The 21278-nt window shown below is 38.2% G+C and overlaps 1 protein-coding gene across 1 annotated transcript in view; it reads left to right on the top strand.

The window, feature by feature from the left end:
• The first annotated feature begins 3883 nt into the window (after positions 1–3883).
• Positions 3884–21278, top strand: part of LOC126259713 (aquaporin-9-like) — a 79272-nt gene continuing 61877 nt past the window's right edge. Inside the window, exon 1 of the mRNA XM_049956688.1 lies at positions 3884–3963. The gene's annotated coding sequence lies outside the window, so the exon portion shown is untranslated. The remainder of the gene's footprint in view (positions 3964–21278) is intronic.

The following is a 21278-nucleotide window of genomic DNA, read 5'->3' as shown; positions in this document are numbered from 1 at the left end:
ATAGATAAAAAATCTACTCACCAAGTGGCAGCAGAACACACACATAAATGAAGGTTGTAATAATGCAAGCTTTCGGAGCCAGTGGCTCCTTTTTCAGGCAGAAGGGTTGAAGGGGAAGGAAGAGGGTTGAAGGAAAAGGATTGGAGAGGTCTAGGAAAAGGGATAGATTTTGGGGACGTCACCCACAACCATGGGTCAGAGGAGACCCCTGACTCTCGGTTCTGGGTGACTTGCCCAAAATTTACCCTTTTTTTAGACCTTTCCAGTCCTTTTTGTTCACTCCTCTTCCTTCCCCTTCAACCCTTTTGCCTGAATAAATAGCCACTGGCTCCAAAAGCTTGCCCAACTACAACCTTCTTTTGTGTGTGTGTGTTCTGCCACCGCTTCATGAACAGGTAAAATATAAAATTTGTATTACAGCATCAATGAATCACAATCGGAATTGGTCAAATAATACAAATACCTTGGTGTAACAATTTGTAGGACTCTGTAATGGAACAATCACATAGGCTCAGTCATAGATAGAAAGTCGGCTACAGACTTCAGTTTCATTGGTAGGATACTAAGAAAATGCAATCAGTCTACTATGGAAATTGCTCTCAAAACAATTGTATAATTCATCCTACACCTATGCTTCTGAGTGTGGGACCTGTACCAGATAGGACTATGAAGGCAGCACAAATGGTCTCACGTTTGTTTGGCCTATGGTAGAGCAACACAGAAACACTGAAAAAACGGAACTGGCAGATGTTTGAAGACAGATGCGACCTGTTCCATGAGCCTTTTTACATTGTTTCAAGAAGTACTGTTAAGTGATAAATCTAGAATATACTACAAATTCATACATATTGCTTGCATAGGGATGAAGAAGTCAAAATTAGATTAATTAAATCTTGCTCAGATGCATTGAAGCAAACATTCTTTCCATGCTCCACACTCAGATGGAACAGGAAGAAGCTGTATAAATTGGCTCATTAGAAAATAGCATCCACCATGCACTCACAGTGGTTTGAAGAGAACTGATGTAAATGTAGATGCAGAGAATACAAATGTGAGGTGGGGGATATGATACTGTGAAATAATTGTGATGGAGCCCTGAAAGTCCTAAGCCAAAGAAAGGCACTTCAAGAAGATGGCATTCCCTCAGAATTATTGACATCTTTGGGAGAGCCAGCTATGATGGTATTACATTTGGTGTGCAAAGTATGAGGCAGGAAAAATACCATCAGCTCCAAGAAGACTGTGACAATTCAAATTCCAAAGAGGGGTGCTGACACATTTGAATACTGCCGAACCATCACTTTTGTAAATCATAAGTGCAAAATACTGACACAAATTATTTACAGAAGAAAGGAAAAGCTTGTAGAAATTGAATACGAGGGTGGTTTGAAAAGTTCTCGGAATCACCACGAGAGGTCAGTGCTAGCACAACAAGTTGTACACGTAATATTCACTGGACAGTTGCCCGTAAACATGTGCCACATCAGTGATCTTGGAAGAGAGCTGTGATGGTGATGTGGCTCTGTTTTGCTACCACCTAGTAATTTGCGAGATGGAAAAAATTGAGATTTGAGCAGTGATTAAGTACGTCATAAAGAAAGGTATGAAAGCAAAGGACATTCATTCTGATTTTCAGAATACACTGGGGGACTCTGCTCCTTCTTATTCAACTGTTGCCAAGTGGACAAATGAATTTAAATTTGGTCAGCAGAGCTTAGATGATGATCCATGCAGTGGTCGGCCAAGGTGTATGACTGCTCCATAAATCATTGCAGAAGTTCACAAAATGGTCATGGAGGATTGCTGGTTGAAAGTGTGTGAAATTTCTCATGCTTGCCAGATGTCATCCAAAAGGGTATATCACATTTTAACTGAAGAATTAGAAATGAGAAAATTATCTGTAAGATGGGTGCCACGACTCCTGATGCTGGATCAAAAACACATGAGAATGGACATATTGGAACAATGTTTGGCCCATTTTTGGAGAAACAAACAAGATTTTTTGCATTGGTTTGTGACCACAGATGAAACTTGGGTGCACTACTATACCCCAGAGACTAAACAACAATCAGAGCTTTGGAAACATGCAGATTCTCTGCCACCAAAGAAAGCTAAGACAATTCCTTCGACAGGAAAGGTCATGTCATCACCGGGCAAAAAATTGATGGAGAATACTATGATAACCTTCTGGACAAATTGAGACAAAAGATATGTGAAAAAAGGCCAGGTTTAGCAAGGAAGAAAGACATTTTCCATCAAGACAATGCGCGCCTGCACACATGCGCTGTCGCCATGGCAAAATTACATGAACTATGGTATGAATTGTTGTCACACCCACCTTATTCACCTCATCCCAAAACTGAAAATTTTTCTTGGTGGACAATGAGTCACTTCAAACGAAGAATTGATAGCCAGAGTTGACAACTATTTTGCAGGCCTGGAGGAAACTAATTTTCAAGATGGGATCAAGGCACTGGAAGGTTGTTGGACCAAGAGCACTAACCTACAAGGAGACTACACTGAAAAATAGAAAAAGTTTCAGTGATGTAAGTACCTTTTTAATATTCCACTCTGGGAACTTTTCAAACCACCCTTCTATTAGTCTTGGTTCCAGAGAAATGAAGACACACAGAAGGCAATACTGACCCTGTTACTAATCACGGGAGGTATGTTACCATAGAGCAAACTTTGTGTTTGACATTTTTATTTTTAGTAAAGGCTTTTGAAAAATTTGACTGAAGCAAACTTTGTGAAATTCTGAAGGTATTGCATATAAAATATAGGGATAAAAAGGGTATCTACAGAAACCATACTGGATTTATGAGTTGGAGGATATGAAAGGGAAGCAGTGGTTGAGTAGGTAGTGAGACAAGGCTATAACCCATCCCCATTGTTATTCTATCTGTACATTGAGCAAGCTGTGTTGGAAATGGAGAATTTTGGAAATGAAATTTAAGTTCAGAGAGGAGAAATTATAACTTTCATATTTGCCAATGACATCTTAATTTTGTCAGGGACAGCTAGGACTTCGTAGATCAACTGAAAAGAATAGATGTCTTTGAAAGAAGTTATAACAAGCTTTTGAAATATGGCACTGCAGGATAATCTTGACGATTAGATGAATGTATTGGATAACTAAAGAAGAGGTAATAAACTGAATCAGGAAAAAAAGAAATGTAGGGCACATTATGCCTAAAAGAAGGAACTGGTTGATTGTGAATTCAGCACTGGGGTGGAGAGAGAGAGATGAGAGTGAGAGAGAGAGAGAGAGAGAGAGAGAGAGAGAGAGAGAGAGAGAGAGAGAGTCAGTAATCAAATTCAAATGGATCTTGATTGCCGTAGTTTTGCATAGATGAAGATGCATAGGAGAGATTAGCAAGAAGAGGTGCATCAGGCAAGTCTTTGGGCTGAAGGCCACAGTAATAAGCACCAAAATCACCTTTCCTTAAAAGATGACTTTCTGGCCACATCATAAAAGCTTGGTGTATCATAAAACGACTTATCCCCATGTACAGGCTGCAGTTAAAGAACAGCATTCTACAATGTAACAGCTATGTTAAAAACTTTAATAATTTGTATCATAATGATAAGTCATTATTATACTACCACTCTATTGTTTTATTTTTTAACACATTACATATCTCTTTAATTGTTTTCTTGAGTAATTTTGTAGCCCTGCAAGCTAAAATAATTAGTGAGGTATCCTGAATATGCATATGTGCATTTAAATCTGGCAAAACATTGGCTGTTCCTCATAATTGTTTCTGTTAGTGTAGTCTGTATTAAAATCAAATGTTGTTGTTTCCTTTGAATTACAATGGTCACACAGCTATATTTTTTTCAGATGCTTTGTACAATTTTGATCATGGAGATCGTCAGGTGACTGGTCCCCTTGGTACTGCTGGTATTTTTACTACTTACCCAGCACCTTACTTATCACTTGTTGGAGCATTTATAAATGAGGTGAGTGCTAACACAAATTTATGAAGTTAAGTGAAAGTTATTAGGATTTTCAAATGACTTACAGGAATGCAGGAGGACAATGTTGTTGATTGTCACCAATATTTCAACATTTGGACATTCCATCATTTTCAAATCACAAATACTATGAGAGAATTTATTTATTTATTTTATTTTGATCCAACATCAACTGATTACAAAAAAATTTTTTTTTTGTTCCAGTCTTCTGGATAAGTCAGAGCCTTACTTACTAGGGTTACATGTTATTGGCTGGCACTTTTCTCTACAAAACTTTTTCTAAATTTAGTTGAGAGAACAGAGTTACATATATGGACTGTACAGAAAAAAAAGTTGTTATTGCCATACTTAGATTAAGGAGTCTACAGTTTGTAACAGTATTCATATCTGACATTCAAATATTTACAGTTTGTGACACAGTCTAAGACCTGAGATTACATATATTTTTAGATAGATGGTCTTCCATCATACGAATGTACTAAATCTAGAAACTCATCTATTGAATATACAGGATTGTTTAGGAGCCATAATTTTAATTTCATTTTTAGTTTTGTAATGGGCAATTTGGAGATATTAGGATGGAAGCAATTCAGTAGTTTTATGCCTGCATAGTGAGGGCTTTTCTCATAATGTGTTGTTCTATGAGAGATGATGTGGGGTCTCTCTCTACCTCTAGTGTTGTGATCGTGTATTTCTTTATTAAGTGTTTTGTTACTGTTTACTGCCATAATGATTATCTTCAGCACATACAGGTTATGAACAGTTAGTATTTTAAATTCTTTAAACAAATTTCTGCAGGACTCCCTGGCACATTTCTTTCCCATAATTCTAAGTGACTTCTTTTGTAAGGTAAGTACACTTTTCATATTACCTTTACTGTTGGATCCCCATACCTCTATCCCATAACTTAGATGAGATTCAAATAGTGCAAAATATATTTGCCTCAGAGTGGTGATGTTGCAAAAAGGTGTCAGTTTTCTTAGGACATATATGGTAGTACATAGCTTTCTGCAAATATAATTCACATGATCAGACCAGTTTAACTCTGCATCTAGTGTCAGGCCAAGAAATTTGGTCGAGTATTGTTTTTTAATGTATTCGTCACCAATTAAGATTTGGTTTTCATGAGTTTTTTGCCTCCCAAGATCAAATTCAATATAGACAGATTTATTTGTGTTTAATTTTAGTTTGTTTTCATTAAAATACTGCAGAATTAAGCCTGCTGCAGTATTGGATTCCACTTCGAGCTGTGAATAGCTTGGATTGCTGCATATTAATGTGGTATCATCTGCATATAAGATAGCTGTTGCATGGTTTGTTATGGACTGAATATCATTTACATAGATAATAAAAAGAAGTTGTCCTAATATTGACCCCTGTGGGATACCAAAATTTATGTCAGTGGTGTTTGATTTGTATGTTCCCTCTGTAGTGCTAATAGACACAAACTGCTTCCTATTTGTCAAGTAGGACCTCATCAGATTATGGGCTGTGCCTCAAATGCCATAGTTCCACAGTTTGTCCAGCAATATGGTCGTATCAACACAGTCAAACGCTTTTTGTAAGTCTAGAAAGATGCCACATACATGTTCTTTGTTATCTATTGCTTGAGTGACACCTTCGATTAAGTTTGATGCTGCTGTAATGGTGGATGACCCCTTGACAAACCCATACTGCCCCTTAGAAATCACTTTTTTGCATACCAGGAAGTTCCAGATTCTTATGTATATTACTTTCTCAAAGATTTTGGATATTATTGGAAGAACAGAAATGGGTCGAAAGTTTTCTACTAAATTCCTGTTTCCTTTTTTGAAAATAGGCACAACTCGGGCAATTTTCAACTCATCTGGAAATAGACCATCTTCCATATGAGAATTGATAACTGTTGATCAAGGTGATGCAATTTTATGTATACATTTCTTAAGAGTGTCCAGACTAAGACCATCATATCCTGCTGCATGGGAGTTCTTTAAGCTACTCACTACTTCAATTATTTCTTCTTTACTTGTTGGCATCAAAAATATACTTCCTGACACTGGTGTTCCTCTGAATTTGTATTTATGATTTTTAAGCTGATTGTTTATGCTGGAGCCAACAGAAGCAAAGTAATTGTTAAATAGATCTGCTATCTTATTCTGATCAGTTTCTATTGTGCCGTTTATCAGCAAGTGATTTTCAGTAGTATGGTTCCCAGATTTACCTATTTCTCTATTTACTAGTGACCATGATGTTTTGGAGATATTATTTGAGTTCTGAATGACACTTTTAAAATGTTTCTGTTTTTCTGAAATTTGGAGGTCTACATAGTATTTCTGGTACTTTTTGAATTCTTCTTTTAATTTTTTATTGCTCAAGTCATTTAACATAGCATACTCATACCATCTTAGTTTTTCTCTAGCCTCAGTGACTGAACTTGATATCCAGTTTCGGGTTACAGCATGTGACTGAATTCTCTTTTTTATTAATGGGCAGGCTTGGTTAAGAATGTAGAATAGTTCACTTGAGAATTTGCCATAACTATGAAGTGTCATTAGAACACTGTTCCAATCCACATTCCTTAGCATATTATTCAACTGAGTTATATTTTGGTCTGTATTCACCCTAATATATCTATAGCAACTGTGTGTAGGAACCTTTTTTATGTGCACACTTAGTTCTACTGCATGGTGGTCTGACAAAGCACTTATAATAACAGAAGATGTAAGATCATAAAGATGAATACCAGTGATTATGTTATCCATTGCAGACTGGCATGTCTCAGTCTCCCTGGTTGCAGTGTTTATCAGGTATCTTACATTATATTCAAGCAGAGTATTCTTGAATAGTCTAGTGTGTAACTTATCTGCTAATACATTTATGTTGAAATCTCCTATAATTACTAACTTGTTCAGGTGTGATATAAAAACATTCTCTATCATGTCACAAAACATTGTTAAGAAAACTTCGAAGTTTCCACCTGGTGGTCTATATAAACATATAACATAAATTTCATCATTTGGTATTTTTATACATGCTTCACATAATTCAGTTGTCCCTTCTAATGAATATTTACTTACATTTACAGAATTAAAATCAAATGTGCTCTTAACATACATTGATACACCCCCACCTCTGATAGTAGATCTGCAAATCTTATTAGCTAGTACCATGTTTAGAGGTTTACAAAGTTCTAATTTGGCATCAGATAGCCAGTGTTCACTAATACGAAGCACATCAGGCATAGTTTCATTTACAAACACGTCTAATTGTTCATATTTCTTGCCCAAGCCCTGTACATTCTGGTGGATTATTTTAAAGTTGTAAATACCTTGTTGTAGATTTCTCTGCTTTACTGACTTAAAGAAGGTATTTTGTGGTGTCATACTCCGTTCCTTGCCCTGGGGAGGTACCAAAAATCCTCCAGAAGGACAGGTTTTCTGCACAGCTATGCATAGTGTTTTAAACCCCTGGTGGGTGGTGCTGCATTGATGTGGAAACAAAAAGGTCATGTATACAAAAAGACAACACACATAGTAAACAACTAGTGCCACCATGCAACTAAAGATGACTAACAGCAGACTTTATTGATTGTGAAACATTGACCAACAGCAGATGAACATGTATTTCTAACTCTGTCCCACTGTTGTTTAACTGGTGAGGGAGTAGAATTCCAAGCTGAATTTAGGCAAAATCTTCTGTATCTATTCATAAGGTCATATGCTAGTGCAATCTCAAAGCCATCCCAGTAACTGGAATTGCACACTAGAATCTCTGTGTTGTTATGGTCCATAGGCTGACCAGTACTAAGGCAGTGTCTTGGAATGTCAGTTTTTTCTAGATTTTGTAAATGTGTATGCTTCATATAATACTCCTTCGAAGTCCTATTGGTCTGACCAATATATGGCATGCCAGAACTGCAGGGAATAAGGTAGACACTCACCTAATACAAATGAAGATTAATCATCCTTTACAGATCCTAAGAAGGGCTTTAATCATAGACAGTGATCAAAAAACTCACTTCACTCCATATTTCTTCAGAATATAACCAGTTCTGTTAAAAATACTACCTGCAAAAGGCAAAATAGCTTTTGGCTTAGACACTGCCTCATTCTCATTGCCCACCCAATTCAAAGTTACTTTGTAATGCTATGTATGTCTGTTCTGTCTCTCAATATCCCCATTCTGAAAAAAGGTAACTGAAGGCTGGATATCTCAGTTGGCACTTTCAGGGTCTAAAATTACATGTTTCCTATGAACTATGGTAGAAAGTACATCATCACACTGAGACATGGTTATTACAGTGAGCCTGAAGATACGAAATCAGTATTAAATGGCTTCCTATCAATGACATGGCCAAAATACCATCATCCTCCCTCCTGACCAACACATCAATGAAGGGCAAGCAGCCATCCTTTTCTATATTCCCAATGAAGCAAATGTTTGGTAGGATTGAATTTAGATTTTCTAAATAGCTTTACAAAATCTCACTGCCATGAGACTCAATGAGAGAAGTGTTATCTACACATGGAAAAAAGCTGATAGGTTTTTATGTTGCCAATTCCAGGGCATCTTTCTCAAAATCTTACAAAAAATATTAGCAGCAGTGACAAAGGTCTCCCCATCACAGTGTCACCTGTCTGCTTATAAAACTGGTCACTGAATAAAAATCCATATAGATACAAAAAGTGTGGTGTCACCGCCAGACACCACACTTGCTAGGTGGTAGCTTAAATCGGCCGCGGTCCATTAGTACATGTTGGACCCGCGTGTCGCCACTGAGTGATCGCAGACCGAGCGCCACCACAAGGCAGGTCTCGAGAGATGGACTAGCACTCGTCCCTAGTTGTACGACGACATTGCTAGCGACTACACGTACGAAGCCTTGCTCTCATTTGCCGAGAGACAGTTAGAATAGCCTTCAGCTAAGTTAATGGCTACGACCTAGCAAGGCGCCATTAACCATTTGTAACGTTGCATGTACCTCAAGATAGAGTCTCACTTCTATCATCCAGAATGCTGTATACCAAAGGACAATATAAAAGTTAAGTGTTCTAGTAGCTACGTTCTTTTCTTTATCACATTCATTATGAATCTTGTTCCAGACTTAACGCCAGAAGGCGTGAGTTGACGCGTGCCCTTTCGGCTACTTCACTGTGGACTGGCTGCCTTAACAGTCCACTGCAAAAAGGACTTGTGCTCTGAGGGTTCCATACAAACTTCATTATGTATGTAGGTGGACCATCATTACTGGGAACTGAGAAACTGGATGATCTTCACCTGTTATCAGTATCACATCCTGAGAATTCCAGAACTTTCAAGAGTTTTTTAATTTTAAGTTTAAATATTTTTGTGTAATTTCACATTTGCTATTGTAATTTTTTCATATTTTATTTTATTAATTTTGAAGATATATTAACATGCTATGCTAACTGGCAATTGCAGACATATCAACTCCATCTGCTTTCATCACTTTTGCAATTACTGGTAAAATTTGATGGAAGTCTCCAGAGAAGAAAACAGTACAGCTAGCCATAAAGCTACCGTTGTTAGGCAAATATCAAATTGTTATGGGATACTGGAACCTCATCTCAAACTATGGAAATGCTGTCCTGCATCATTACCAGTATTACTTTCCTTTGAAACATTATGGATGCCGTATGTGTCACAGACATACACTGTCAGTATGATAATTGGGTGGCCTTATGCCTGTCACTACTAGATGGCAAAGGTATCATTTTCACAACAGCAGGGGATTTCATTTCATCATAACTTGGCCATTTAGCATGAAATATTTATAAATTATGTACACAAACCTTCCTCATGGGTCACTGTACCTGTTACTGAGAACCAGATCAAAATCCTTACAATATTTCCTGAGATTTTTGACAAATTATGAGTGCAATGTGATTTTGTAATGGCGAAAACAATTTTTTATGTGGTGTAATTACAGTTTACTAATTTTTGGATTTATCATTCACTTGTACTGTGTCACCTTGTTTCTTGTTAATTTTTGTGGTTTTAGGGTAACAGATAGTACCCTATAAGTTTTGATGAGTGAATTTGTGAGTATCAATGTATGTGACATAACTAGTCATATCTTTTGATTGCACTGATTTGAAACTTAAATTTTTTATGCCATCAGGAGACTATAGGCGTTAGTATACGAGATAGATTTCAACTTCATATGCCCACCCATTCATGAGAAGAATATGTCTTAACAGACGGACAAACAGACAGACAAATGAACAAAAATTGATCCTATAAAGATTCAGTTTTTCTTGATTTATGTATGGATCTCAAAAAAGTAAGTTAAAGCAAACATGTGTCAAAACAAGTTGGTTCATTCAACACCAAACCTAATCTCAGTTAACCATAATGAATATGATAGAGAAATATGAGTGAAGGAAGGGACCATGTCAAAACTTATTAAAATGTCAAGAATCACTCAAACTTGTGGACTCAACAGTGAAGTGAGGTGTTTTGTTACACAGCACGTTGGAGCACCTATGTTCCTGGCAGTAGGCCTAAGATGAACTGCTTCCCCAGAGGATCATATAATCTAGAGCAGGATAACACAATAAAAGCTAAAATTCTTGATAGTATCTTATGACATGGAACTTTTTTTGTGGAGTCTCCCTCTTCACCCATTCTGGCAGGTCAGGGGTCGACAAGAGGTTCGTGAACTTACCCCACTTATTGCCCGAACTGCCCATTCCTGAGCCAAAAATATCCTTTTAGAATGGGAAGAGTTACCCTAAAATATAATACCATATGACATAATCGAATGAAAATAAGCAAAGTAGACTAATTTTTGTGTTGAACGATCACTCACTTCAGATACCAATAGAATAGTAAAAATAGCAGCATTAAGTCTTTGAACAAGATCCTGAACGTGGGCTTTTCACGACAGTCTATCTGAGCACCTAGAAATTTGAACTGTTCAGCTTCACTAATCGTATGCGCATTCTGTGAAATTAAAATGTCAGGTTTTGTTGAATTTTGTGTTAGAAACTGTAAAAACTGAGTCTTACCGTGGTTTAGCATTATTTATTTTCTACAAGCCATGAACTAGGTCATGAACTGCACTGTTTGAAACTGAACCAATGTTACATACGACATCCTTTACTACCAAGCTAGTCTCATCAGCAAACAGAAATATTTTAGAGTTACTCGTGATACTAGTGGGCATATCACTTATATAAAAAGGAACAGGAGTGGTCCCATCACTGATCCCTGGGACATTCTCCCCCCCCCCTCCCCCCCTCCTCCCACTTGACCATATCCCACCATACCCCACGTCACAGACATCACAGCCATTCTCAACATTTTCTATCTGTTGCTAAAGTAAGAAGTGAACCAATTGGGAGATACTCCCCATATTACATAGTTGTTCAACTTCTGGAGCAATATTTTGTGGTCAACACAATCAAACACCTTAGTTAAATCAAAAATTATACCTAGCATTCAAAACCTTTTGTTTAACCCATCCAGTACCTCACAGAAAAAAGTGAATATAGCATTTTCAATTGTTAAACAACTTCTAAAGCCAAATTGTACATTTGATAGCAAATCGTTGATATAAAATGATCAATTATCCTTACATCACAGCCCTTTCAATAACTTTAGAAAACACTGATGACATAGAAATAGGTCTAAAATTATCTTCATTATCCATTTCTCTCTTTTTATAAAGCAGCTCTACTACTCAGTACTTTAATCGTTCAGGAAACTGACCATTTGTAAAGGTAAAATTACAAATATGGCTAAATACAGGACTAACATGTGCAGCACAGTACTTTAATATTCTGCTAGGCACTCCATCACAACCATGAGAGTCCTTAGTCTTCAGTGATTTAATTGTTGACTCAATCTCCCCATCATCTGTATCACAGAGGAGTGTTTCAGACATCTATCTTGGAAAGGCATTTGCCAAGAAAGTTATATGATTCCCTGTAGAAACTAAATTTTTATTTAATTCACCAGCAATGCTCAGAAAATGATTGTTAAATGTGGTACATATATCTGATTTGTCAGTAACAGAAATATTTTTACTATGAACTGACTTTATATCAGCGACCTTGTGCTGCCAGCCAGACACTTCCTTCACAACTGACCATATGGTTTTAATTTTATCCTGCGAATTAGCTATTCTATTTGCATACCACATATTCTTTGCCTTCCTAATGACATTTTTAAGCACCTCACAATACTGTCTGTAATGGGCTACTGTAGCTCGATTGTGACTACTTCTAACATTTTGATATAATTCCCGCTTTGTTCTACGCTCTATCCTTATCTCACTAGTCAGCCACCCGGGCTGCCTATTACTGCTAGTACCCTGTTTAGTGTGTTCTAATGGAAAGCTACTCTCAAACAGCATGAGATTATTTCTCTACTGCTCCACTCTCAAATAGTACATTGGAAAAATGAACAATTAAATCTTCCTGAGTGAGAGTCTCTTATTTTAGTATGATGGTCATTTTTCCCAATGTAGGTGGGAGTCAATAAAATGTTTTTAATTCGAAGGAGAAAGTGGATGACTTAAATTTTGTGAAAAGACCTCACTGCCACAATAAATGCCTCTGTTTTAATGATTAAGCTGTATCCTGCTGCTTGTGTGGGTGAGTGTGAGTGCACCGAGTATAGTGTTACTGCATGTATATATTTGAATCAATCACCAACTGTAACAGCATAGACCGGCCACTAGAGGCTGCCTATTGGAAGTGTGCATGTGACATGGCCTCTGCTGCACCATCTGCTGGCGACTCACATGTATATATGCACAGAGCACTGCTCACTTACTCTCGCTATGTTCTTGTAGTTTGTACCACTCATGTCAGTTGTTATGTGTATCACTTACGTTGCACCTTCTGTATGATTCTTTTGTCTTTTTACATTTGGAATCACATGAGGCTCATTTCCATTATTGTTCAGAGGTTTATGAATAAAGCCTATTTGTATTACTTGGACCGGTTTCATGTATTATTTGGTTAATACAGATGCACGTCTTTGAACTTTTCCAATGTCCTCCATCAACTCTATCTGGTAAGAATCCCATACTGCACATCGTTATTCCAGAATAGTACACAAAAGGGTAAAAAACTAGACTAAACTCTGTCTGTACAGGTCTCGGCAGATCGTAATGGTACTGAGCGACTGCCATGATATCCTCAGCCTCAGGCAACACTGGGATGCAAATATGGAGGGGCATGTGGTCAGCACACTGCTCTCCTGGCCTTTTTCAGTTTTTGTGAATGGAGCAGCTACTTCTTAGTCAAGTAGCTCCTCAATTTGCTTCACAAGTGCTGAATGCAACCTGCTTGCCAACAGCACTCAGCAGACCAGACGGTCTTCCATCCTTGTGTTAGCTGAGCCCGACAGCACTTCAAACTTACAGGAACTGGTGTTACTGTTCAATGATCTGACAGGAACTGATGTTATTGCTGTGCCAAGGCTGTTGGTAGACAGAAGAGTATTGTAAGCAATCTCTTTAGTGGATATATTGGAGTTTCTAAGTGCTCTGCCTATAAAACCCAATCTTCAGTACTCCTATGGATGACTTCACACATTTTATTGTTACTATACAGTCAATGTAGCATCATCTGCAGACTCTTCAGAGGGCTGCTCAAAATGTCTCATAACTTGTTTATATGTGAGATCTGTTCGAAAAATTCCAGAACTTCGTCCACACAATTTTTCTATACTAACCTTTTTATTGTGCATTATCACCTTCAAAATACTCTCCTCCACAATTGGTACATTGCTCCCAACACCATTTCCATTTCCAGAAGTAGTATTGGTATGCCTCTTGCTGGACTGTGTGAAGTGCTGTCTGAAAGTTTTCTTTTATATCATCTATCATTGCAAATCTCCCTCCTTTCAATGGGATTTCAACTTTGGAAATAAAAAAAAGTCCACAAGGCCCAGGTCTGGAGAGTGTGGAGTAGGAGGCAGCACAGTTATTTTGTTTCTTGTGCAATAGTTGTTCACCAACAGGGATGAAAGTGCAGGTGCATTATTCAGGCCCTTCCCTTCTAACATTTTCTCACAGATATCACAACACATTCCAATAGTGCCATCAGTTTGTCCCTGCAGCACAAATTCATGATGAACTACTTCTTCAAAGTCAAAGCAAACTATCAGCATGGCTTTGACATTTGACCTGACCTGATGAGCATTTTTTGGTCTTGGAGAACCTCTCCTGACCTATTGTGAAGATTCTGTTAAGGAACATCTAGTTCTAATTTGCATGATCCAAAAGGTCTACACAGATTGTGAGGTGAAGGTCTTTCTGGTCTTGACTTTCGAGCTGTGGACTGAACTTGACAGCAACGTGATGCATTCCCAGATGCTGTGTCAGGATGTTATGACATGATTCAACTAAAATGTTACATTCTTCTACAATCTCTGGAACAGTCAGTCTGCAATTGACATGCACAATTTCATTGATGTACCCGATAATGAGCAACATAGCTAGACATCGAAGGGCATCCTGTACGAGGGCCATCTTTAACTTCCATCTGGCCATTTTTAAACCATGTGAACCATTTGTAACACCAAGTACAGCTTAAGCATTCATCATCATATGCCTCCTGCATAATTTTATGTGTCTCTGTAAAGGTTTCCTTGAGTTTCACACAAAATTTAATGCAGATGCAATGCCCCTCTAACTCTACCATTTCAAAATTCGCAAACTGTACTCAGTACAGCACTGAACAATAACCAACAGACATACAGCAGTGAAACTTCTGGCAGTCACACATTAAACACAGGCATGTGCAGGGATGCCAACTGCATTTCACTCCAATGCACCACTGGTGTGAAATTACAAATGTTCTGGGATTTTTTGAGCAGACCTCATACATTAGGAGCAGCAGAGGATGTATAACACTTCATTGGTGAACACCAGATATCACTTCTGTCTTACTTGATGAACTTCCATTAGTTGCAATAAAATGTGACCATTCTGATAGGAAATCATGATACTAGTCACACAATTGTGATAATACTCAATAGGCACACGATTTGATTAGAAGCTGCTTGTGAGGAACAATGTCAAAGTGTTCTGGAAATGTAGAAATATGGAATCAATTTTAGATCCTCTGTCCAAAGCACTCATTTCTTCTTATGAATAAATAGCCAGTTGTGTTTCATAAGAATGTTGTTTTCTGAATCCATACTGACTGTTTGTCAATATTGCTTTCTGTTAGGCGATTCATAATGTTCAAATCTGTCTGTCCACAACAGTACACAATACCAACATGTTCCAAAAATCCACATGAAAATGCTATTTTTGAGAGGGTCAGAGATAAGGGATCAAGTGTTATGGGTAGATCTTGCCTTATCAAACATTTGTATACTGTTGGAAGAATGAGCATACTGTAGCTATCCTACAGTACTGGATCAAAATTCAAGCTTTACACACTTCCTCCAGCCCAGACAAATTGAGCAAATTACTTGGTTTGGTTCTTGTGCATTAGGTGTGATCTAGGGTTAACCTTAGGCGGTTTATAAGAGCACCATGAAAAGTACCAATTGCTGTGATTCCCACTTCTATAATTTCTGTTCATGAGAGATCAGCAGAATCCTTAGTGTATGTGCTTAAGATGACCTTCTCAGGGAATGTCAAAACTTTTTTCAGTATCATTATCCGTTTCCGAGATGGAGGCTTTCAAATTTACCCTTCTTTTTCAGAAAATTGCAAAAAAAAAGGTTACAATTATCTAAGTGACTAACCATAGCAAATACCTCAAATTTTAACTGTACATTCTTTAGACATTCATCAAGAAATTCTATTTTTCCATTTTTGAAAAATCTTATCTATTATCAAGATACACTTGAAAAACCATGATTTTTGGGTGTTAAAAGTACCAATTGTGGGAAAGGGTACTTCTATAATTTCTATTCATGGCATACAGTCAAAATTTTTATCATATGCTGTTAAGACGATGTTTTCAGGGAACCCTGAAACCTTTTTTTTATATCACTATCCTTTACTGAGGTCCAGAGATTCAAAATTACTGTACTTACGCACATGTTATCAAGTCTGAGGTGTAAATGCAGTTTTTAACTGACATAGTGGACTCATTGCAAGGATTCTGGGATCTGTGCAAGGATCCTGTTTTCAGTCGTCATTTTTTCACAAATAAAAATTTATGATGTGTTGACTCTGCTCAGTGGGCACTTCATGCCTGTACTGTTCTTCAGCTCATGTGGCCACTGATTGTGTGTTGGTGATTGTGTCTGCAGCCTCCACTGATTCAGTGTAGCTGCAGCTTCTTCCTTTTTGTCTGAGGCTGAGGTCTCATGTATACTCTCATGCTGGTGGGCCTTGACTGTAAGTGACTGGATCATACTTGATCTCTCCACATGTGCCATTTTGTGGCGTTCAATTGACACTGCCTCATCTTTGCCATTCTGTTCCATTTTGACGGTGTGTACATCTCTCTAGAGAACATTGTAGGGTCCAGTGTACAGTAGCCTTAGGAAAGACCATTTGCTGTTGTATCTCAGACAGACTTGCAATGTCTGGTTGGTTGGTTAATTTGGGGAAGGGGACCAAACAGCGAGGTCATCAAAGAAGGAAATTGGCCATGCCCTTTCAAAGGAATCATACCAGAATTTGCTTGCAGTGATTTAGGTAAATCATGGAAAACCTAAATAAGGAAGTCTGAGCACAGGTTTGAACTGTCATCCTTCCTGAATGCAAGTACAGTGTGCTAACCACTGTGTGACCTCGCTCTGTCTTGCAATGTCTGAAGTATCTTGTGTATGAAGACCTCATTGTCTCTGTGATTCTACAGTGCCATGGGACATGCTTGTGGCATTCTTCTTTGTAGTTGCTGATTGATCTCAGTTGTGGCCTTTGCAATTGGAAGATATTGCGGTTAACAGAAAGGAGTTCGGCAGGAAGTTGTAATTGTTCCCCATACAACAGTTATGCTGTGGAGCAGTGCAGGTCATTTTTAACCTAACCACATCTAACAGCAGTGATTCAGCCCAATGGAATTTGCTGCACATCGGAGCCCATTTTAAGATTCTGTGTTGCTTGTGGGATGGTAGTTGGTGGACCTGACACAATTGCAGACGCGTTGACATAGGAGTTTGTGGAAAAACTGAGACTGAAATTTCCTCCCACAATAAGTTGTTATACTTCGGTGAATCTAAATTTTCGTGATCAAGTTCATTATCAGGCCTCTGGAACAGTTCCTGCTCCCATGGCTGTGATGGGAAAGGCACATGAATCTTTCTGTGATGGTCAGTAAGTGGTTGTATTGGCTGGAGCTTGAAAGCAGTCCTGCCTGGTCCACATGCACATGCAAAAAATGTGCTATTCATGTGATGATGATACCTAACAGTGCTGAGAGATGCCTGCCAATCTTGCTCCACTGACAGCTCTCACAGGATTACACTCACTGACAGCAATCCTTCTTGATGCCTGGCTGAATAACCTCCTTGGTGACCAGTTTGACTGTCACCTGGACACCAGGATGTGTCATTTTATGGAAGACCTTGAATGTCTGATGCTGAAACTCTTGTAGTATGTATGGGTGCAGCATGTTGTGGGCCATGTTGCACCACAACATTTCTTGTAGTTCAGTTGTGTGAACTAGTATTAGGTTGAGTGTGGAATTTTGCTGCTCAGTGAATTGTTGCAGGTTACTGTCTGCCTGTTGTTGCTCTGCAACTTGTTTCCATGGAACAGCTTGCACATTACCAGAACAGCATGAGTAGAAGTCCACCACTATGTTTTGTTTGCCACTAGTGTGCCTCACGTCAGTGGTCAACTGCAAGATGTGTTCCACCTGTTGCAGACATGAAAGTTAGTTTGGGCATGCCCGAGGAGAGTGTTATAGGACAATTACTTTCTATGATATATATTAATGACCTAGTAAGTAATGTTGGAAGTTCCATGAGGCTTTTCGTGGATGAGGCCACTGTATACAGAGAAGATGTGATGTGGGAAAATTGTACCAAAATACAGGAAGACCAGCAGAGGATTGACACTTGGTGCAAGGACTGGCAGTTGACCTGAACATAAACAAACGTAATGTTTTGCAAATTCGTAGACAGAAAGACACTTTGTTCTCTGATCACACAGTTGCAGAATAATCACTGGAAGCAATTATTTCCATAAAATATCTGGGATCATACATACAAAGCAATTTGAAATGGAAGAACCACTTGAAATTAACTGCAAGCAGGACAGATGCCAGATTGTGATTTCTTCAAAGAATCATCAAGAAGTGTAGTCCATCAACAAATGAAGCAACTTACAAATCACTTGTCCAACAAGTACTTGTATATTGCTTGTCAGTATAGCATCCATGTCAAATATGACTGATACAGGCAATAGAGAAGATACAAATAAAAGCAGTGAGTTTCATTACAGTTTCATTTAGTAAGCACAGAAGAGTCACATAGACGATCAACCAACTCCAGTGGAAAATGCTGCACAAGAGGCATTCTGCATCATGTAGTGGTTTACTGTTAAAGTTCTAAAAATGTTCGTTCCTAGAAGAGTCAACAAATACACTCAAAAATGAACAGTACACTACAACAGAATTATCCAAATGGAATGGAAATCAAGATGTGATGTGCATATACAAACAAACAAGTGATTCCAATTTCAGAAAAATTGGATAATTTATTCAAGATAAAGAGTTTCACATATTGAGCAAGTCAATAATGTGCTGGTCCACCTCTAGTCAATATAAAAGTAGTTAGAATGAGATTTTCACTCTGCAACGGAGTGGTAGAGCACTTGCCCGCAAAAGGCAAAGGTCCCAAGTTGGAGTCTCGGTCTGGCACACAGTTTTAATCTGCCAGGAAGTTTCGTATCAGCGCACACTCCGCTGCAGAGTGAAAATCTCATTCTGGAAACATCCCCCAGGCTGTGGCTAAGCCAAGTCTCCACAATATCCTTTCTTTCAGAAGTGCTAGTTCTGCAAGGTTTGCAGGATGGCTTCTGTAAAGTTTGGAAGGTAGGGGACAAGGTACTGGCAGAAGTAAAGCTGTGATGAGCTTGGGTAGCTCAGATGGTAGAGCACTTGCCCATGAAAGGCAAGGGTCCCAAGTTCAAGTCTCGGTCGGGCACACAGTTTTAATCTGCCAGGAAGTTTCATGAAAGGAGTTATTCAGTTTGACACTGATTCAAAAAGTTCTATGATGTCCTCCTGAGTAACATCATGTCAAATTCTATCCAATAAGTGCATCAAATTGGTTCTATCCAATACGTGCATTAAACTGTCAGAATCCCAAGTTGGTTGGAGAACACTGCCCATAATGCTCCAGACATTCTCTATTGGGGAAAGATCCAATGACCTTGCTGGCCAAAGTAGGGTTTGACAAGCATGAAGACAAGCAGTAGAAACTCTTGCTGTGTTTCGGTGGGCACTGTCTTGCTGAAATGTAAGCCCAGGATGGTTGTCCTCGAAGGAAAAGAAAATGGTGCATAGTGTATTGTCAACATAGCATTGTGCTGTAAGGGTGCTGCAGATCACAACCAAAAGGGTCCTGCTATGAAAAGAAATGGCACCCCAGACTCTGACGGTTAGGCCATATGGTGGGTAACAGTCAGGTTGGTATCCCATTGCTGTCCAGGGCATCTCCAGATATGTCTTTGGATTGGTATCTCATTGACTGGAGTAGAATTGTCTTTGAAATGAGTCACATTTCAAACTGAGCCCAAGTGACCACCAGTGAAGACATGTTGGAGATGCCCCGGACAATGAAGGGAAACCAACCTGACTCACCCACCATATGGCCCAACAACCATAAGTGATGGTCTGGGGTGCCATTTCTTTATATAGCAGGATCCATTTATCATCCATGGCATCCTCACAACACAGTAGTATGTCAGTGATATTCTATGCTCAGTTTTGTTGCCTTTCATGGCAAGCCATCCTGGACTTACTTTTCAACAAAATAATGCCCTTGCATAAGGGCCACAGATGGACCAATGCATTAATGGCCTGTTTTCTTTGTGTAGCTCTTTCTCTTGAATAAATCATCCAGATTTTCTGAAATTGTAATCATTTGTTTGTCTGTACATGTACATTACATTTATTGATTTCCATCCCATTCAAATAAGTCCTTGGTGGTTTATCGGGTGGTTTATCGGGTGGTTTATTTCTTCTCTCTCTCTCTCTCTCTCTCTCTCTCTCTCTCTCTCTCTCTCTCTCTCTTTCTCTTTCTCTTTCTTTCTCTTTCATTTTCTTCTTCTTAGAGTGTATAAACACTTCATATAATCCTCATTATTCACAAAATAATATTGGACAAAATACTTCTTCCTCATCAAAACATAACATAGCAAAAGAGCTCAGAAAGACAGTACAATATTTGAAACAACTAACAAACATATTGTGTGTTTGATATCTTCTAAAAAACTGATATACATTTGGACACAGCTATGGTTTTGACATGAGAATGTCCCAGAAAAACAGTTTTCTGGAATTAGAAACAATTTTCTAAACAATAAGAATCTTTTATGAATATAAATATATATTTAGAGTGGCTAACTAAATGTAGCAAAAAATACGTATATTTTTATTTTCTCAGAGTATATTTTCAGTTAAAATGGCATGTTTGTGAAATACATAGTTTGTTTACATTTTCTTGTCAAGACCTCCTCTTTACATGTATCTAATGAACAATAAATTACCATTTTTAACTTTCAAATAGAGTTTTGTTAATTTCCAACTCTTCAGCCTGTACTTAATAGACAAGAGAAAATGAAAACCAATGCTAATTAACACAGTTATAACCTATTTCTTGCTGTTGTTGTTTATTTAGTCAAAAATTTGATAATATAATGATGGAATTTAACAATGAAATATTGTGATTATGTACATTGAAAAAATTGCCCTCAAATTGAAGTGAGTGGTGATTTTTTAATGATCCAAATGTATTGCACAATTCATCACTAAAAATGTATCACAAACTACAGGCCTGCAACTTAAGCAAATCGTACACGTAGTCTGTTTGGCCTATCTCCTGTTATCTTGCAAGCCTCTGATGTGTAGAGCAAATCTGACCCATTTAGGGATACCCTATAGTTCTGAACCCTATGGCCCAACTCCAGGAAGTCACAGCCTAGCTTCTCACAGAACCTTCAAAATCTAGAATTCAGTGCTTCCACATGGCTCAGAACCAGGAGACCACAATTTAGTACTGGGGCAATGCTGCAAATTGTGAGCTTTCTTGGAACTATGTGTGCAAAGATGCTCTTGTCAACCTTCTCTGCTAGTTGCTGGAATGATCCAAGTATAACCTTGGAGACCATTGACAGGCATCACTTGTTCCAATGTGCACCAGTCTGC

The sequence above is a fragment of the Schistocerca nitens genome, chromosome 5 (assembly GCF_023898315.1).
Source record: "Schistocerca nitens isolate TAMUIC-IGC-003100 chromosome 5, iqSchNite1.1, whole genome shotgun sequence".
In the NCBI taxonomy this organism is placed as follows: domain Eukaryota; kingdom Metazoa; phylum Arthropoda; class Insecta; order Orthoptera; family Acrididae; genus Schistocerca; species Schistocerca nitens.
This window is presented reverse-complemented; position numbering and strand designations above follow the sequence as displayed.